The 18,914-nt window shown below is 38.3% G+C and overlaps 1 protein-coding gene across 3 annotated transcripts in view; it reads left to right on the top strand.

The window, feature by feature from the left end:
* The window catches only part of DGKH (diacylglycerol kinase eta), a 174,152-nt gene that overhangs the window by 51,370 nt on the left and 103,868 nt on the right, over window positions 1-18,914 (top strand). The gene's annotated exons all lie outside the window — the stretch shown is intronic.

Below are 18,914 nucleotides of genomic sequence, written 5' to 3'. Positions count from 1 at the left end.
CGGGCACCCACCTGCTCCGGCGTGGGGCCTCCAGGGGCTGCCGGTGGGGATCTGCAGTTGCTGTTACACATGTTTCCTGTCTGCACCCACTGCCTCCCCAGGGTGCTACCACTGTGGCTGATGGCCTTGCCCTTGGCCAGCGGCAGGTCCATCTTGGAGCCGTCTGGCATTGGTTTTATGGGACATATGGGAAGCTTCTAGCAGCTCCTTACAGAAGACGCCGTGGTAGCCCCCCAGCTACAAAACCCTTGCCGCACAAACCCAGTACACACAGGCAATATACTAATACAGTGACTGCTAAGATCCATGATAGCAAACCGTTCTGTGAAAGGGAAAAATCATTAAAGCAATGCAGAAATGGATTAAGGGAGGAAAGAGAATCTCTTATTTTGTGCAGCTGTAGAGGAGGACTTATTTGGAGAGCGTTAAGGGACACATCTAGTACCTCACAAGTGTTTAAAGGTTGAAGACTGAAAGAGTACATGTAATGTATGGCGTAGTCATTAACCATATGGTCGTCTTGTTACTGTCCAGCCAAGCTCCTCCATTTCCAAAAATTGTGTCTGTGAGAATCGCCTCTTCTTTTGTCTCTCCTTATCTGTTGTTTTGTCTCTCCTTTGGGAACCCATCCCTTCAAAGTTTCTCTCCTTCCCAGGAATTCTTTGAACATATTTGATTCCTCATAGACAATTTACCTGGTATTAAGGAACTGCCAGCAGCTGTAGGGAAAAGAAAAAGAGAGAGCTGGAAACAGTGCTTTGACTCACACATGACACCTGTCATGCCAATGGAAATGCTGGCTCTCAGGAGAAAGTCTGACATGATTATTTGGAGTTGATTTACTAAAGAAATGGAATCTGGATCCTACTGCATTAGTCTGGTGACCCTTAAGAAGTGTGCTTGGCCAGATGGGTGAACTTTATGAATGGTCTGCCTCACAGTCTCATCGCTTGATGCTGTGCTGTATCATCCAGCGTTTGCATTGAGATTCATGGCCTCCATGGATTCTGTCTCTTGTTTTTCTTGGTGTTAAGATCCAAGAATTTTATTGTTGTTGTTACTTGTGGGGAATTTCCCAGAAAATGCATTGGTTGAGCAGCGAGATGTTTTTGCAGTAATTAGCCTCACAGATACTGCAGCTCCAAGAGCTATATTGGAAGCTGGAATGTTATCTTCTAGCTTGTTGGAGTGCATTTCTCAAAAACCAACACTTTTTAGTTTGTGTCTAGGGACACAGGCTTCCCAAAAGTTGTAGAGAAGGACAAGACTATTGTCAGTGTAAAACTGCTATTCAGAGGTCTATACCTTTGTTTTGGGGGGCCTTCAGGTAAAAAAAGTTTGAAAACTACTGACATGGAGTTGCACTTCAGTACTTTGGTTTTACACAGTGGTCTGGAGGTTTGCCAAGAAAGCAGGGCAGGGTACAGTTGGACTTTCAAACCCTTCTTCCCAGCGGCATGTGGTCAAGAGGCCATCTTGATACTCGAATAATAAAGAATATAACACTGCATATGAATTCTGCATCATAAATAGTCACTGACTGTGTGCTTGCACTTAAATTGCAAGCTAATTTTGGGTCCATGATGACCTAATATGCATACTTTCTGTGGCTTTTATGATATTCAGATAAAAAGCTGGGCTGTCTATGTAGCCAGAAAAGCATGAGGGCTAGAACTGGAGGACTTGACAGATAGTCAACCATTACTTTAGGACAGTTAGACATACACATTTACTTTGCTGAAGTTGTCCACAAAGGTACTTCAGTGTCAAAATACAATTCCAGTCAATACCTCATGTGTAAAAAGTCGTATGTTTTATAGTTAAAAAATTGTAAATTTAAATGACAGTGTTGCAGGTTAACTTGAGTGATTGTACTTTTGAAGTGCAGGTAACCCTTTCATTTAAGTTGTAAGTACTACTGGGAACATCCCTAAGTCAGGTACTTGATCTTGATGCTTTGCTTTGGACTAAAACTCTATTCTGAGATTCTGTATATCTTGAGTTCCATGCTATCTGTTACGTAGATTAGAGTATCCGGCCTTGTTATAATTTTTAATTTCTGATTAGACTTGAACAATTTTGTAGGTATGAATATAAACAGTCTCAAAACATCCTTTCTAGGGTTCCTGCAGCTAAAATCATGCTCTTCATCTGAACAGTTCAGATGAAAATTGTCTGGTTTATGTAAAGGTTTTTTAAACATACACAGAGAAAGGTTTTACATTCAGAAATAAACTGTGTATTCTACACTAGAAAGTCCCCAATTAGAGTTACACTCTCTCCTTTCCATAAAGGTAAGCAATGCTCCTACATGGTAGGCTAGCGAAGTAAGTTAAAAAGCTGTTGTCATCTGTGCAGCCTTTGAAATGACTCTAGGTACTTCCAGAAAATATAAAACCACTTTCTTATATTATTTAGAAAGGTGTATATTAACACAGTGTTAAACAGTATGTTGTCCTATTAGATGTTTTTAAATGCATCATGTCATACTGTCTTCTTACTTCTCTGGAAATCTTATATGAATGATCTTTAAAAGAATAGATGGTTCCCTCCTGATTGTTTGAAAGGATTATTTGAAACTTCTGCCAATAATGCCTGCCTAACTTATTCTGGATATTAGAATGACTCCCATGGCTATTGTATCTGAATGAATCATCAAAATAACTAAATTTTTCTTTACTCTCTTCTGTGAATAAAAAAGTACTTTTGCTATTTCCAACTGTGAAGTGAAGGTAAAAAAAGAGAAGTGAAAAGGTGCCTAATGCAATTCAGGAAGTCTGCGGCAGGTGGGAGTTGACTCCCCATCCCTGATTCACAAGTTACGCCCTTGCCACACTGTTTTTCCTGAGGTTCTTACAGTAAAATTCATAGTTTTTCAGTACTGTCTACATATTCTGTAAGAAGCTTGTACTCTTTCATTTACTTTCAGTTTGGACATAAGATTGGGCAGGGTGTAAGTTGGGTTTCCATCCACTGTGTCTTTCAGGTTCGTCTTTTGTGAGGTGACATTAGCAAAGGGTCACCAAAGCAGACAGACTGACTCTAATGCAGTTGCCAATGTAAGCATTTGTAAGAGGTGTTTTTTTAGCAATAATGTGATAAATACAAGCTAAGAAAAACAGGTGTGAAATACAGAAACCTATTTTGCACTTTCAGTCAATTTTTGATGCAAAATTTGAGACCTTAATCTAGATTGCACAGGCTGCTTTTGAAATTTTTGTTATTTAAGACCAAATGTCATAGAGTAACATGTGGCATTCTCATGGGTTCTTGGATCAGGTCTGATTCTATTGAAGATAACTTTTCCATAAATACATCAGCATTTTATTATCTACAATGTAAGTGAAAGCCAAGATGCAACACTCCTAAATAGTATCGCTGTATCTTGGTCCTGATTTTTTTTTTCTTCTTTTTGCAGAAATATGAATGCAGTAACAATGTAATGGGTAATTGTTTCCTAATTTTATTTATGATTGACGTTTTGGCCTTGGTTGCTTACTGTTTAGAAGGAAGTTTGAGAAAATGTATTTCAGGAGATACAGATACTACTTCTTAAGAGTTAAGACATACTAACTGCTGTTAAATATGCAGTGTGGTAGGTCTATTGCCTCTATCTAAAGAAAGAGTAAAAAAATAAGCTCTTTTAAAATATAATTATTTTTACATTTCTTTGTTGGTCTAATTCATAGAAGTTACTTTTTATTTGGTTCTTGCAGACTACAAATAATTTCACAAGCACAGTTTGCAAACCAGTAACTTCCCAAAGAAAATGTTTGTTATGTTGTCTGAAACCACCATCCCTATCCCAAAGTATAGAAAAACGTATTATTTTAGTCTCTTGCATTGTTTTTTGTAACAAAAAATCATTCTGACTTTAGGTGGCAAGAAAATGAGATGTCAAACTGTTCTGGGCTGCTCTAAATTACAGTAGGCGACAGATGGGGTAACACAGACTGTTAATTCTTCATGCGTGTCTGAGTTAGCATAAAGTTCTGGAGTCCTCCCAAATTTACATCTAAATGGAGTATACACCCTGTTTGATTACAAGCACGAATGAAAATTTTTCTGTTCGTACAGTTGAGCTGAGAATAGGGAGGGGGAGGATGAGATAGGATGCTGTGAAAAGTCATGTAGGTCCTGGGGTGAAAAGGTACTTAAAAGGGAAGCTGAACTGTGAGTTCTTTGGGAACCTAATTCTCCTCCCACTGAAAATAAAGCAATTTTTGCTCTTGACTTGAAGAGGACCTTGAATCAGATCTGGGCATAGCAGGTTGCTGCATCTGCCTTTGGGTCTGCTGTATCAACGCAGAAAAGGAAGCAACTGTGTTTCCCTGTTGGGTGCTTATGCAGGAAAAAACCCCTGTAATTTGGCAGCTGTACTCAGAATTGCTTCCCTGTTCATGACAGTAGTATCCGGATGTATCACACAGGATGTCACGTGCTTTTGTTGTGTCTTAAACAAATGCAATCCTCTCACTTGCCTTGGCGCTAGATGACTCAGTAACTCATGAAAGCATCTATTTGGGATGCAGCCTAGACACTAAAGCGTGGACTTGGTAGAAGGGGGTTGATATTTTCTGTGGGAGTTCATTTTAGATAAATGAAAATTTCAGCAACCAAAGTACTTGTCGAGATTAAAATAGACTTGGAAAGTTGTAAACTGACGTGCTAAACCCAGTTTATTAATTGATGAATGAGTGTTAAATATAGCATTGCACATTCAGAAATAGTTATTTTTGTGTACTGGTGGTTATTTTAAGGTAATTGGCTTGTTGACAGTGTAAAAACAATGATGACAGGAAAATCAAATACGTACAGATGTAAAACTGAGATGCTAATTTTCAAGATTTTGTAGTCTATATATATCTATAAACATGTATTTTTATTATTTTATTGTGAAAGTTAAACTGCTTTTTTTTTTTGTAGACTCGGTCAAAGTTTGCGGATACAATAGAGGCTGAGCAGCCTTTCTGGAGGTACTATAGCACTTTCCCACCAATTCTGGATAGGCAATACAGTCAGAGGTCATATTTATGCGGAAATAGGAGGGAAATAAGGACAAAGCAGAATTTACTGGCTTTCTTATAACTTCAGAGATGCAGATTTTGGTTTGAAAGTTTGCTCTGGTTATGCTTTAGATGTGAAGCTCACTTCCCCTCAAGAGTTAAGTGGCAAAAAACATAATTAGGATGTTATGGCCTGAAAATCATAGTATTAAATCCACAAAGTGATGCATCCAGTGCAAAAAAAAACCCCATAGCTATGTTTATGCAGTGACTGTATAATACTGCATAAATGGTTGAGAGAACAGAGGTCAGAACCTAGGTTTCATGCTTTCTGGGGAAGTATCTGCGGGCTCATGGAGTCATGCTGATTTTTCAGAAGCCCTTTGAACGCTGCTAAATATTTTTTGCCAAGTGATGCACCTTCAGCTTTGCTTAAGGCAACTGCTTCATGGCTAAACACCTTCTGGTGAAATTACCATCTTCAAAAGGGATATAAGAGTGTGCCCCGCCTCCAGGTGAGGAATGGGGTGTGATCATAGCTTTCTTGCATCATGAGCCACTGCTTTAAACTGTCCCTACTGGACTATCATCCCTTTTGTGTGTTCCTCAAGAGAAGTAATTGTGATGGTTCTTTTGTGAAAACTTCTTTCCTGGTGGTGTGGTGTAGGTTTTGCGCATGTTTAAATTGACACCACCTGCAAGCTCAGACACTTCTGGGACATCGTGAGAATCTCAGGCACGTTTTGATGTGAGGGAGCATCTGGACCTCTCACTGCTGCCAAAGTGGGGCCCAATCTAGACACTTGTAGAAATACAGCTTTACCCATCTATACAGTGCTTCACTATTTGGAAACTGAAGTGCCTGAAGAACCAGGTGGTGGTTTTTTTTGCAGTCATGTTTTGGAGCTTCATAGAAATTATTTTGTCCCAAACCAGAGAAATCAGCTTCCTACTCCATCAACTTAAATGTCCATGGATATATAGCATTTGTCAGCTATCAGGATCATGCTGTGATTGGGTTTGGTTTTGGTTTTCTTGGGAGAAGAGCTTTCACTTCTTGGGTACCTCTCTGTTGAGAACGGTTTGCTTCTGTATGTCCCTCTCTATGCTTGGTGGAGATAAAAGAAGGCGGCAGGCACTTACTAAAACTTGTGTTGGACAATATGTTTTAATGAACTTAGATTTTAGAAATCTATGGTACATGGGGTAAGAGGATTTAAAATCTGTAGGGATGTGCTCCTTGTTTATCTTCAGTGCTGATTGATGGGGTGAACTGCAAGCAGGCACTGTACGTTCAGAAGTGCAAAACAGTACCTGCATCAGTTGTGCTATTTATAGATATGTTAAGGTAGCAGGTACACTTTCAATGACTGTAAAAGTCTATTCCTTTACCTCTTGCTCTCCTGCTGTTTTGGAAAGGACAATAAACAAATAAAACTTCTGGAAGAAAACCTCTTTGCCTTTTATCATGGTTCCTTAGTTTGTCATGAAACCGCTGATTTGGCTTGTCTGCGTTAATTGCTCTTGTGCTGTGGTAAGCTGTCTGACATCGCTGGGACGAGTGGCAGCGCAGACTGATACAGTGGGCTTGCACCCTTCTGTACGTTTCCCCCCCCCCCCCCCCCCCCTCACCCCTTTGATAACATATTTGTTCAAGCTATTACTCACCTGTAGGTTGAAGTCTTCTATAAGATTCAGGCCCTCTAGGTTATGTTTTCTGTGGTAGTACTACATGGAAAATTATTACAAGAGTGTCTGGATGTCAGGAATTCATGGCTGAGAGCCAACATTTTTACTCAATTTTTTTACATTTAGGAAGTGTATGTACATGAGGTTTTTCTTAAAAGTGTGTTCCAAGCTTGGACTGTTTGTGGTGTGATTATACGAACTTTGTTCTTGCCTTAGGGCATTTCTTTGAAAGGGTATTAATTATCCTTCTTTCTTGTATGTCCTTATGTTTGTTAGTTATTCATTTATCTCCCAGACCTATGATAAAGTCCAGTATCACGTCTGTTGCTGTTTTCCCTCCCCATAGAGAGATATATGCATGTAAGGCGTGAAGCCTGTATACTGCTGCTACTGTATAGTTCCTATGAAGAAAAGCTAGCTTTTTTATGTTTATTTTTGACATTTATCCCTATCTTTGATCTTTATTAAATGGGATCATGATTCTTGTTAAATAATGTGGCTGTTTACCGATGTAGTGTCTCCAGATGTCTGTTTGGGACAACTAGGATTCCTGGAAGAAACGTCCTCAGGGTTCTATCTAAATATTAAGCTCTGTATTAATATGAAGTTTTTCTGTATATTTCTTTATTGAAGTAATTTGTGTCAAAATATCACCTCCTTTTTCACTATCCCTCCACCTCCTTTTATTGGTACACCCACAAAAAGAAAAGGTCTGTATTAAACATTGGATTCTTCCAACAGGTCCTGATGTACCTGTTTTTCATGCTTGGATTTCCCAGTGCACAGTAACTGGGACCAATAACTTGCCCAGTTGAGCACTTAGAGAAAGGAAACCTTGGCAAATCAGTGTAATCAGAAGCATGATTAGGTGAATCATGAGTATTAGACTTAAGAGGTCCTTAGGGATTTGGGGAGATTATTATTTTTTTTTCTTTCCCTTTTTTCGCTTTACCTCTAGCATTTTGCCTGCCTGACCCTTAACAGTGTCAGAACTTTGCCTGCTAGGAAACCTCTCTGTATCGCTAGTGAGAGATTATTTTTATTTTGGAGTATTTATACATGCTGCTCGTTCTTTGGGAGTGCAGTATTTATGATTCCCTTTACAGAGCCACGTTCTGTTCATGCTTGCCTGCGTGTGTGCCTTTGGTTGATGGGGTGCTGAGGGTGTCACGGCTGCAGAGGAGGAATGGTTTTCATAAAGTGGAGAAGTGTGGAGATTTTGGCAGCTGCCTTCGTTCCTGCTTGCCAGCCTTCCTCTTTAACCCTACACTAGGCACGAGCTCTGCTATTTCCCTGACTCAGCAATGGGGTTCTTGCTCCCACATATTCTGTGCTAAATGAATTTGTAAATGTGTGTCAGCGAACACTTTCAGATCCTCTGTTGAAAAGCTTGGTATTTGGTATTAAGCGTTAAGCATTACTAAAACTTCTGGTAAAATGCCAGCTGTCCATCAGCAGCAGGTGTTTTCATAGTAATGAAAAAATCCTGTTTCTAAGAAATTTACATTAGAGTCTTTGTCAATCAGTCGTGGACAGAGCGGTGTTTTCTTGGTGGTGGTTGTACTTCTTGAGTAACAAAGTTCAAAACTGCGTCTCACTTCTGACTGATCTGTTGACCAAATGTACACATGAGAGATGCACATTGGCCCCCTCATGGAAGTGTGGCATGGAGGGTGTGACTGGATATTTTGTAGTTACTAAACAAGTATAGTATGATCCATGTACTTGACTATCAATGTTGATGTCTTTTTTTTTTTTTTTTTCTCTCTTTAGAAAGAAATTGCTCCACTTAAAGCCTGAGATTAACTAAATCCTCCCACAACAGGTCACATTTTAGCCTTGGCCTCTGTTTCCTGTGACCGTGATGCTTAGAGATGTAAGGTTGGGTTATTCCATCATCTTGACATAGCCCTGTGCTGCTGGCTATTATCCAGAAATGTTAAAGAAATATTTTTTCCCCTAAAAATAACAGCTTTTGATTTTTTTCTTTTTTTTCCATGTAGAGATGTGACAATGCAATCTGGTTGAGGCCAGATTGGTTCAGTCTGGTGAATAAATTGTTACAATACCGCTTATCCCCATTTCCCTTGTGCAGCGAGCTAATATTCTGGGTTGTGTCCCTCAGAGTTTAGTTTACTAAATGGTCTTGAAAAAAATCCTTATTACTTGGTGTTTCATGCCATGAAAAAGTCTAAATTTTATTTCTAGTAGCAATTTTTATTGCGGTAAACATTTGTAGCAGCTATTGAGTGTGTTGACTGTCCATTTAGAAGTGTTCCGAGGTGCCCTTTAAACTGCCTCTGTTCTCTCTACAAAAGTTCACCTCCCACCACTGAACCGAGTAGATTATGGAATCTTGCCAGTGAGAAATCTTAAGGGAAAAAACACTGTGTTCAGAAAATGCTGCTGTATTCGGAATCCTTGGACTTGTTCTAAAAATAAACTTAATTGAAAAGATTTGTTTTCTTTTCTAATGTGGTTTACATCACTGTTTTATTAATATTTAAATAACAGAATGTCGTAACCTGGAGTACAGAAATACTTCTGTACAGAGCTCCCACCAGAATCTTGGAAACCTTACATGAAGCATTATGATGTTTATTTTGCCACTGGCAATTTTCTTGGTTTAGTGTTGCAGTACAAAGGAAGATGAAACTCTGGGTTTCCTCCAGAATGAAAACCAGATGATTAACGGGTTAAAAATGAAAGTAATTAATTTTACCAAGTTGTTATGCATACTCAGGAACAAGGCTTTATTTGCCAAGGTTATTACTTATGAGAATCTCTTTAGAAATTACTTGGAAATTTTTGCATTTTCCGCCCAAGCCACCAAAAATCTGATGCTTGAATGCAAATAACAAACCTGCTTTTTTTCTTTGTATCTCTAATATTGCAAATGTAAACAAAATAATGTGGCTGTGATATGTTCTCAGGTATATCTGGAAAAGGGGAAGTTGGGTTTGAAGAACCTGGCCCCACATACCTTCTGTAGGTGTGTTGGCGTAACAAATTTTTAATGTAGAGCTACCAAAAGGGTACACATTTTAGTTGAGTGGGAATTGATAAGATTATACTTTTTTTTTTGGTGTTAACCTTCTACAGCAGGCATCTAACACTTAGCAAAGCCCTCTGAATTTAGACGGGTAGCAACGGGCAGGTTAGGAGTTTCCCATAATCATGCAAAAAGGTGGAGGGCTGCTGACTGCTTGTCTGGTTTGACAACTGAAAGCTGTGTCAATGTGATACAGCCAAAGTTTCCTCACAGGTGTCTTTCCTGGGTACATGGGATGGAAATAAGAAATTTGCATTGCAAAAATTCAGTAAAATGGCTTCTGCTTGATGGAAGGAAGTGGTTTTGCCTGGCTTTCAGTTCCAACCTCTGTTTTACAAAGAGGTTATTTAGTCTTCAGAAGCCTGTTTTCCTCTGAGACTTGGGTCAGGAACTGGAATGTTAGTTGGAGGTGGCCACCAACAGTCTGCTTGCCTTGGTGTACGCTCTTGCGGAGGTGTTGGGGTGGGGATGGGGACAACTAAGAAATATTTTTCTTTCTGAACATAAATACTTTCTTGTGATCAAAGAAGGGCATGTCACCTCTTGAGTGAGCTGGGTCTGGATGGCAGAGTGGGCAGCCAAATTATGTGCCGGCTGATGAGCAGGCTCGTGGTTTGGTGAATCTTAGCTCACCAACCAAGCAATTGATCTCAATCTTAAAATAAAACTGCCTCCTGCCTTTAGTTTCTTGAAAAATGCCACTAAGTGACAGCAGAAACAGGTTTTTCACACCCTTCCCTCTCTGGCCCTGGGCTGTGCTTTGAGAAGACTATGTTCAACTGTCTTCAGCCTCTCGAAAGGTTTCACCAATTATTTTTCAGGTGGTTGGAGAGAAACTAAACTGGGATATTTTATTTTAAAGTATAAAAATGGATGCTGTACTTGTCTGTCAGGATCACAGAGTCAGTATTTGTTAATTTTGTCACTCAGTGTGGTTAGAAATTAATATGCATGATTATCTTAACCCGATTTCTTTTTCTTGTATTTAAAACCCCTTTCCTGTCTGCAGTTCTGTTTTACTATTAAGACTATTGAACCAAACCTTACACCCTGACAAGAAGCTGAATATAGATAATGCAAATTTTGATAAATTATATTTTTAATTTGCAGTTATTTCATGTTATTAAACACAAATTGCCTAGCTTCCTGTATGTTTCCAAATAGTTATTGTGCTATATTTCTCAATAATTTGAAGTTAAGTAAGTGAATTGATGCAAAACTACAACGATCCGCTTAAAAATGAAAATCAATTTTTCCAAAGGAAAACAGTTTTTAGTAGCTTTGGAGTTGCAACTTCAACCGAAAGCTTATGGCAAGCTGGCATCTCTTCCAGTGGTTACCTTGAATATATTAATGTGTATCTATTGAGCATATTGATTTCTTTTTTTTCCCTGCTGTATTGTCCTCCCATAACCTGGTATGATTATTATAAATGTGGTTGTGACAGAAATAGGTGCTCAAAAAATTTGGATGCAATGAATCTAACATCAGTTTAACATATTCAGGAACTTGCTTATGAACAGGTTTATGACGTAGGTTTTATCTTGCAAAGCTTGAGTGGGATTACAGAGCAATTTGGGGACCAGCCAGGGATTTCTATTCATCTTTGAGTACTAAAGTAACAGCGAAGCGGTGAGCAGTGGTGCTTTATAGTCACTCTTCAAACAATTACTTTGTATGTGTATAAAAGTTTGAGTTTTGTTATTATTTGATAATTCAGTGTATAAACTTGAGGATTTTCTTTAAATAATTTTTAGCTATGTGCGAAAATAACAGTAGACTAGAAACGATGGCAGAAGTGAAAGCTTTTCTTAAGGCCAAAGGAAATCAGGTTCATTACTCTTATTAAAGTAAATCATTACTTAAATATGATAAAAATGAACCATTTAGGGACTGTGTATTTCTCTCAGCTTCAGGCCATCACTGACTCTTCTATTTGGAGTGACGTTGAATGCAGTTGTAGAGATGAAACTCTTAATGGACTTTTTTCCCCATAAACTTTCAGCTGTAATTCTGCTGATGCTAATGGAAGCTGTGCCACCTTATTATATTTTAAAGACATTTTAACGGCATTTAAAATATTGAATTATCTAACAAGCAATGTGATGTACCAGCAGATGGAGACAGACAGTAAACCAGACTGTGGTGAAGCAAATTTCTTGTATCTGGAGTCACCTCCACTTAATAAAATAGTATATTTTCATTTTTCAGCTGTCCAGTGCTTCAGATGAGCTGCTATTTTTAGCAAAATATAGCAAAATTTAGCTGTTTGCCAAAGATCTTCTCTCCAGCTGTGGTAAGATCACTTAGCTAGAATCAATTAGGCGATGCCCTTTCTTTTTCTTTTTGTGCTCCACCTCTTAGGCTGTGTAGAAAACTCATTGTCCTCTTCTGTTCATCTGCCTTTTTGGAAGAGGGACCAATGTGTGTGATGTAACGAGGAATGCTCTGTCTCTGATTTTTCCCTTTGTCCCTTCCCTAAAAACATAATTCCCCTGTTTTCTGTTGCAGTAGCATGTATGTGGTGTATTGCAGACAGCTTCCCTTGAAGTTGTCTACCGATGGCAATTTTTGTTCCAGTTCTCACTTGCGCTTTTTTGTTGGGTGGTTTGCACTTGCTGATCCCAGAGAAAAACAGGTGCCACAAAAACCCGATACTATTTTGGCATGACAGAAAAAATCTGGTCTCCCAATGTCACGTACGGGGGAGGAGATGGAGATGTGTCCTCTCTGTATGCAGACGCATTTGCAGCATAGATTTTTGTAAGCATTGTGTGTATCACTGGTGCTCATGACCTCACACTTGCTTATCTGTGTGAAAACCTCTTCTTCCACAGTTCAGTGATACTGGAAACTGTCCTCGTATGTTCACCTCATGTACACGTAAGACTTTTACTTAAGCCTTTTAGTCTGGCTGTAAATGTTCAAAACGACTGTATTTCCTTAGGAAGCTATTATAATTAATTTTTATATGGTCTTCTCATGAAGGATGTTGTTGATTTAAAACCAATGAAATGCATTTTCCGAAGATTTATTGAAGTAATAATTGGCATAAAGCATCTGATGAATGCAAATGTGGGATGAAAGTTTCATTTGAAATGTTGAGAGTAATGCACGCACAGCATCAAGACTTTCCCTTTTTTAACAGGGTACTGAATTCTGTTATTCTCTATTTCATAACTGGAAAGGAGAAGTTAATTGAAGTAAAACACTTTTGTGAGTTTGACTGGAAAATAGGAAGAAATGTTAGAGCCTTCAGAATTTTCAGTGTGCTTTTATACACATTTTCCAAATTACTTTTTCCTGCTGATTCTAAATTTGGGGACAGTTATTTGTTTTTAATGTAAAATGGCTTGATGGCTTGAAATTAGCCAAGTTACACAGAATTGCTTTTGGTTTCCTGGTTGCATAAGCCTACCAGGAAGGTTGTGAGAGGTCATGCTGCCGGGGAGAGCGGGGCTGCAGTTTGGGTGTGCTCTGGCTGAACTAATGAGAAAAAAAATGTTTGTAAAGCAGGGAGTGGTTCTGTGTTAGTTTTTGCATGAGGAGAGGAACTACCTGCATCTATTTTTCTGTTTTCTAAGGCAGTGGGGGAGGGCTTAGTGAATGTTGTTACTGAGTGTCTCTTGCATTGCAATTTGACTTTGATTTATAGGCACCTATAATATCTGTCTTTAGGTTCCCAAAGTGCCATAGTCACATAATTTTTTATAAAATTCACAAAAGCAGTGTTAGGGACTTGCTGTTCTACATTATTGTTACAAGTAATGTAACAATTTGAGAAAGTGATTAAATGTAGTTCCTCATTACTGTTGTCTTTGCTGAAAAATACTTTCAGCAAACTTCATACAAAGTGCTCCACAAGAAGGGATGTACTTGGAGTTGTCCTCTGCCCTTTCCTTGCAACCACCATTCCTTTTACTTGCAGGGAGGGAAGATGAACAACCTGAGAATATATTATTTCAGCAGCAAAAGCTGAATCTAGCTCTATTCTGGATCAAGCAGAACTAGATGAAGTGATTTAGCAAAGAGGCTGTTGCACCGCTAATTTTGTTGTGTAGATGGAGATGCAAATTTCTGATGGCACTAAATAGAATATAATGATTTGTATATTCCATAGTTAGAGACATGACGCATCAGTGGAAAAAACCTGTTCGCTATATACTTGAAGGCTTTCATTAACTAGCCTTATCTAGTGATTCATTAACTAGATCGATTTTATTGGGGTAACTGAGAAACAAAACCAGAAATGTGCAAAACCCTGTTTCTTTAGATGTGCCAGAATATGGAGATTTTGCACAAGTGAGATATTAAAATTACACAGTGATCACTGTGTTATACCTCTACATCCTCTTGAAATTACTACGTTTCAGTTAACCCCCCACTGTTTCTCATAATGTTTTCAGACTTTTTTTCTACTTATGAAACTGATCTTCCATTAGACTTTGTGAAACAAGCAAGTCTTATGGTATGAATAGTCCCATTTTTAGAACATTTGATCATAAGTATTTTGAACCAGCAATGGATAACCCACATATTTTGGTAAACCATGGATCTTAACATTCCTTTTTAAATATATGGTAGTGTTCTGTGTTAGAAAAACATAGAAGGAGAGTGTATAAGGATAATACTTCTGTTCTGGAGGTCATGACTGTAAATCTGGTTCTTCTAATAAGCAAAAAGTAGTGTGTTCTCTAGGAGTTATGATCATTTGGTTTACATCCATTGCAGGATGCATTGAAAATAACCTGGCACACGGTAAAACAGGTGGCAATCAAACTGGGTACAGATGCTAAATAATGACTTCCTTGCCTCTCTGATGCCTTCACTTCATATCATGGGAAAGTTTGAATCTGGAGAGCTTGACCCCAGTCTTGGTTTTCTGAACAAAATCCCCAGGTTTTTTTTCACCCCAAGGTAAATAATGGGAAATATGTAGTTTTTTTTAGACTTGTTTCAAAATCACAGCTGCCCAACCAATGAATAATGTAATCTCATCAATACTCAGTTTACTGGTCTAGGGTATTTTGTGTTCTGAGCCACTTTATTTTTTAAAACAGGTATGTATTTTCTAAGCAAGAGGAGTGCATTTACCACTGTATTAAATAATGTAGTCTTCAATTCAAAGGTATTTTCTGTTTCTGTGTTGGAAGACAGCATGGAAGAGTGCAGTCTGGGCTAGCATTTTATGGAGTTCCATGTTCTCACATTAAATACATTGCATTTCTTAAGAGTTTGTGGACGGGTCATATTGGAGTTGTTCTCTTCAAAATGAAAGTAAAGGTCTTGAATTTGGGTAGTAGCTCACACTAACTGAAACCCTTTATTCTGTCCAGCTTTATAATTATGAAGTGAGTGGAATATGCGTTCTGATAATCTCTATAACATAAATTTGACACTAATTTGTCAATTTTGGCAGTTTGGAAAACCCTATTGGACTTGATTCCTTTATAGTTAGAGTTAGACAAGTGCTCTTGCCGAGTTTGCTCAGCCAGTGTTCATGCATCTGCACAGAGGTTTGGGATCTGTGGAAACCCCAGAGAAAATTGTGTTATTCTGAGTGTGGGGTTGCAGTGTGATTATTCTTTCATCAGGAATCCAATCAAACTATATAAAAAAAAGCACCAAAAGCTTTCTAGTACAGTTTGTTAAAATTCTTTCCTAGTACAGCTTATAATTCTTCAGACAACTGATACAACTTATGCTGGCAAAAATTCAGTTTACTAATATATCTGTCTGACTTTCACAGCATCCGTGAAAGTCTGTTGTCACACAGATCTGTGTGTCATTACAGTTCTGTCACTTTCTAATGTAACTAAAATGGAGTGGTTTTGAGATTGCTGTCTTAAAACCTTTGTTGGAAGCTGTCAGTAGAATTTTCTTCCATTTCTCTTCTTTCTTCTGGGCTTTGAGGGTTTTCTGCTATAGTACCCGTGAGTTCACAGCCTTTTTCAAGGAATAACCCATGACACCTTATGTGCTCCTGGGTATCGGCTAATTTTCCAGGTCTTGAGCAACTGATAACAGAAAGTTTCACATTGGGGGTGTTAGAGAAGCGAAGAGGTCATATGTAGGAAGGGAATCCAGTGGCCACATAACCACAGTCTTCTCTATTCCAAATTTTGTGCTCTTTACCTTTCTTTCTTTTTGTATGTTTGAATTTTCTTACATACTACATTTGCTTTAAGTATTTTTAAATATGTAATATAAATAGAAATAAATACAGTGCATTAATTATGTTGTAATAGCCTTTCAGGTACTTTAAAGGGCCTCACATTCATGAGGATGTTCTTTAAACAATGAACTAACCACTTCATAGCCTCCAGACTGCTTAACACAACCAGGTGTGTCATGTGTCTGATTTTTGCTCTAGCAAGGTAACATACACCTTAAGAAATCCTTGTGTGATGACTGTCTCCAGGCAGAATTTCACATCTTTCCTACTTCCCATAATGCGACTGATAGTCCTCACTGCTGCAGATTTGAGAGGTGTGAAGAAATTGCAACAGAATGATAAGATATTCAACTATTTCCTATACGCGGCAGTTAATATATTAACAACCCAAAATTTTGCCCCTCCCTTTTGATTCATTCAAGAATGAAGAGATGAACGAGAATTTTTAAATTAGAGCATGACTGGCAAATGCCAGCATTTGAGGTAATGCCAGAAAAGGCTATTTGACTCCTCAGGGCCCTTCAGAGTCAGGTTTTGGGTTCTTCCTTAACCTGGCCGGGCATGTCCTTTGGGTACCTACCAACCAAATGGAATTGCCTTCGCCCAGCCCAGACACCTACATGGTTTCTGCTGCACAGGAACGGATTCGCTGCATTTATGACACTCTTCTTGACTCCCTCAAAGCTTTTAACATTGACAAGGGAAGCTGCTTTTACTCTTATCAGTGCAGTCTGAAACATGCAGGTTTACAAATAAAGTGCTGAAGGGAAGCCCTTAGGAATTGCGTAGAGTCTTGATCTATGTTTTCCGCAACAGCTGGAGGCAGAGTAAGGCACTACCCTCTTTTCAGCAGATAGCGCTGGAGCTTTCAGTGGTCAGATGCAGGCTAAGCTGGTTTTCTTTCAGACTTCTTCTGAAGTGCTTTTTTGTGCAGAGTACCTTTCATGAGATGTGGAGAGTGAACTTTCTTAGGATCTTTGGCATAATTTATTAGTACCTTTTGGCATTTTGAAATGGCAAAGTCATGAAAAAAATCTTAAGGCATGTTGTTTTTTTCTCTAAGCCAGAGCAGCTGATTTCTGAAAATGATTGTGCATTGATTTGCAGATATGACGATATGTAGGTTTTAGCCTGTTTATTTTTTGATCAGGATTTTTTTGTAGAAACATGTTCCTAAGAAGATGAATTAAAACTGTTTTGTATCAGTCATCTGGAATGCCCAATTTGACTCATTTATCTAGCATTAAGCAAGGATATACAATACGACATGGGAAATGAGATCACAGAAGTTCATTAAAAAGTAATGAAATGTTTTCTTGATTGATTTACAAGAGTGGGCTGTAACACAAAAAATTCCATTTACAGAAGCAACTTCATGGCTTGAGCAGGGTATTGCATAAAATACAAGCAGAGTAACTGGATGTGGGAAATGAGTCAATCCAGTAGTTTGAGAATGGGATTAGGATTTAGATTCACTGTTCTGTTGGCACTGACTCACTGTGACTTTACCCAAGTTAGTTAAGTTCTCTACATAACAGCAGATCAGCCTAAAAATTCACTAGCTCTCACCTTTGTTCACTGCCTGCAAGCTTTGATTGTTGCATATGAAAGGACAGAAGCACTTTAAATAATTCTAAGAAATCTTCAGTACTTGTCATGTTCTTAAAACACTGTGTGGTTTTTTCGTGTTTTTCCGTTTTACTAGTTTTGCAATGCCTTTCTCTGCTGTACTGTGGAGAACTCTACAAAGGGAAAGAATTTAGCGTATTTTACAACTAAGCATCTGTTTTGTAAAAGATTTAGCAAACACATGAAGTAAAAATAAGAATAGCTTTTGTACTACCCTTTTGATTACGGTCTTTTTAAGCGTGTTTAACATGGCCATTTTAGTTACCAACTTAGTTATGCCAGCACAAACTGCTCAGCCTCCTCTGGCTTAGGAAGAAGAGTATTAACTAAAAAATGAAGCTGTTAGGTATTACAGTGGTAATATATTAACTAATACTAATTAATTAATATTATGCTATTATAAAATCGTAAAATTATTTAGATAGAGACGTGACATCATATATAACTGGGCAGTTGAAATTCCTGTTTAAAAACAACCTCCTCTGCTTCAGAGAGAGTTGATGTGGCAAATAAGTTTCATGCTCTTGAGTTCTGTCACGTTTAGCAGTAACCACTGAAGATGATACTGCCTTCACTTGTCTACCCTGACTTTATCTGTTTCTACCATGAGATACTTTGCCCCATTCAGACCTTTTTTTTTTTCTATTTCCTGTGTTTTTCTTCGGTTGTCAGAGCTGAATTTGCTCCGTTGAAGAATTATTTCAGACATAGCTGTTGATTCAATGAATCATCCTGACAGCAAAGGAGAAGTTCTTTAGCTGGGGATTAAGCAAAACAGGACTGTGATGCTTTTGCTTGAGGGTAAAAGTGACTGCACATTGGGTTATGGACCAGCTATTATGCTGTAGTGTCAAACACTCCCATAATCGGCATCAACTTTCGAGTCTGGGCAAGCCCTTAACAATACTTACTTCAATTTTAGTACAAATGCTGCCTGTAGAATGCAGGAAGGCATGGGTTTATTTGGTTTGGAATGTATTACTTGCAAAAGCAGTGGGGAAAAAATGGTTGGAGAGGAACAAATCGGTGGCCTGTAATTCAGCTTGGCTTGGCAACTTCAATACTTCTGTCTTTCCTTCCTGTATTCTCTTGGCGGTCTCTGATCAGGTATAACAATGCTATCAAATGCATTTGGGACCCCCATACGTGTAAAAATAATAATGTTTGCAATATGTGTTACTGTATATAAAAAACAGAATGTGAGTACAATAATAAAAAGTCTGTGAAACAACATAGTTGAATAAGAATAAATCATATGGCACAAGCAATTTGTTGTAAGGCTTAGCTGCACTTTGTGATCTTGAATACTTACAGCTATTTATGTAGCTTGTAACCACTTTCACATTTTTTCTCCTCTGTTATG

Source organism: Falco cherrug, chromosome 2 (assembly GCF_023634085.1).
Source record: "Falco cherrug isolate bFalChe1 chromosome 2, bFalChe1.pri, whole genome shotgun sequence".
Taxonomy (NCBI): Eukaryota; Metazoa; Chordata; class Aves; order Falconiformes; family Falconidae; genus Falco; species Falco cherrug.
This window is presented reverse-complemented; position numbering and strand designations above follow the sequence as displayed.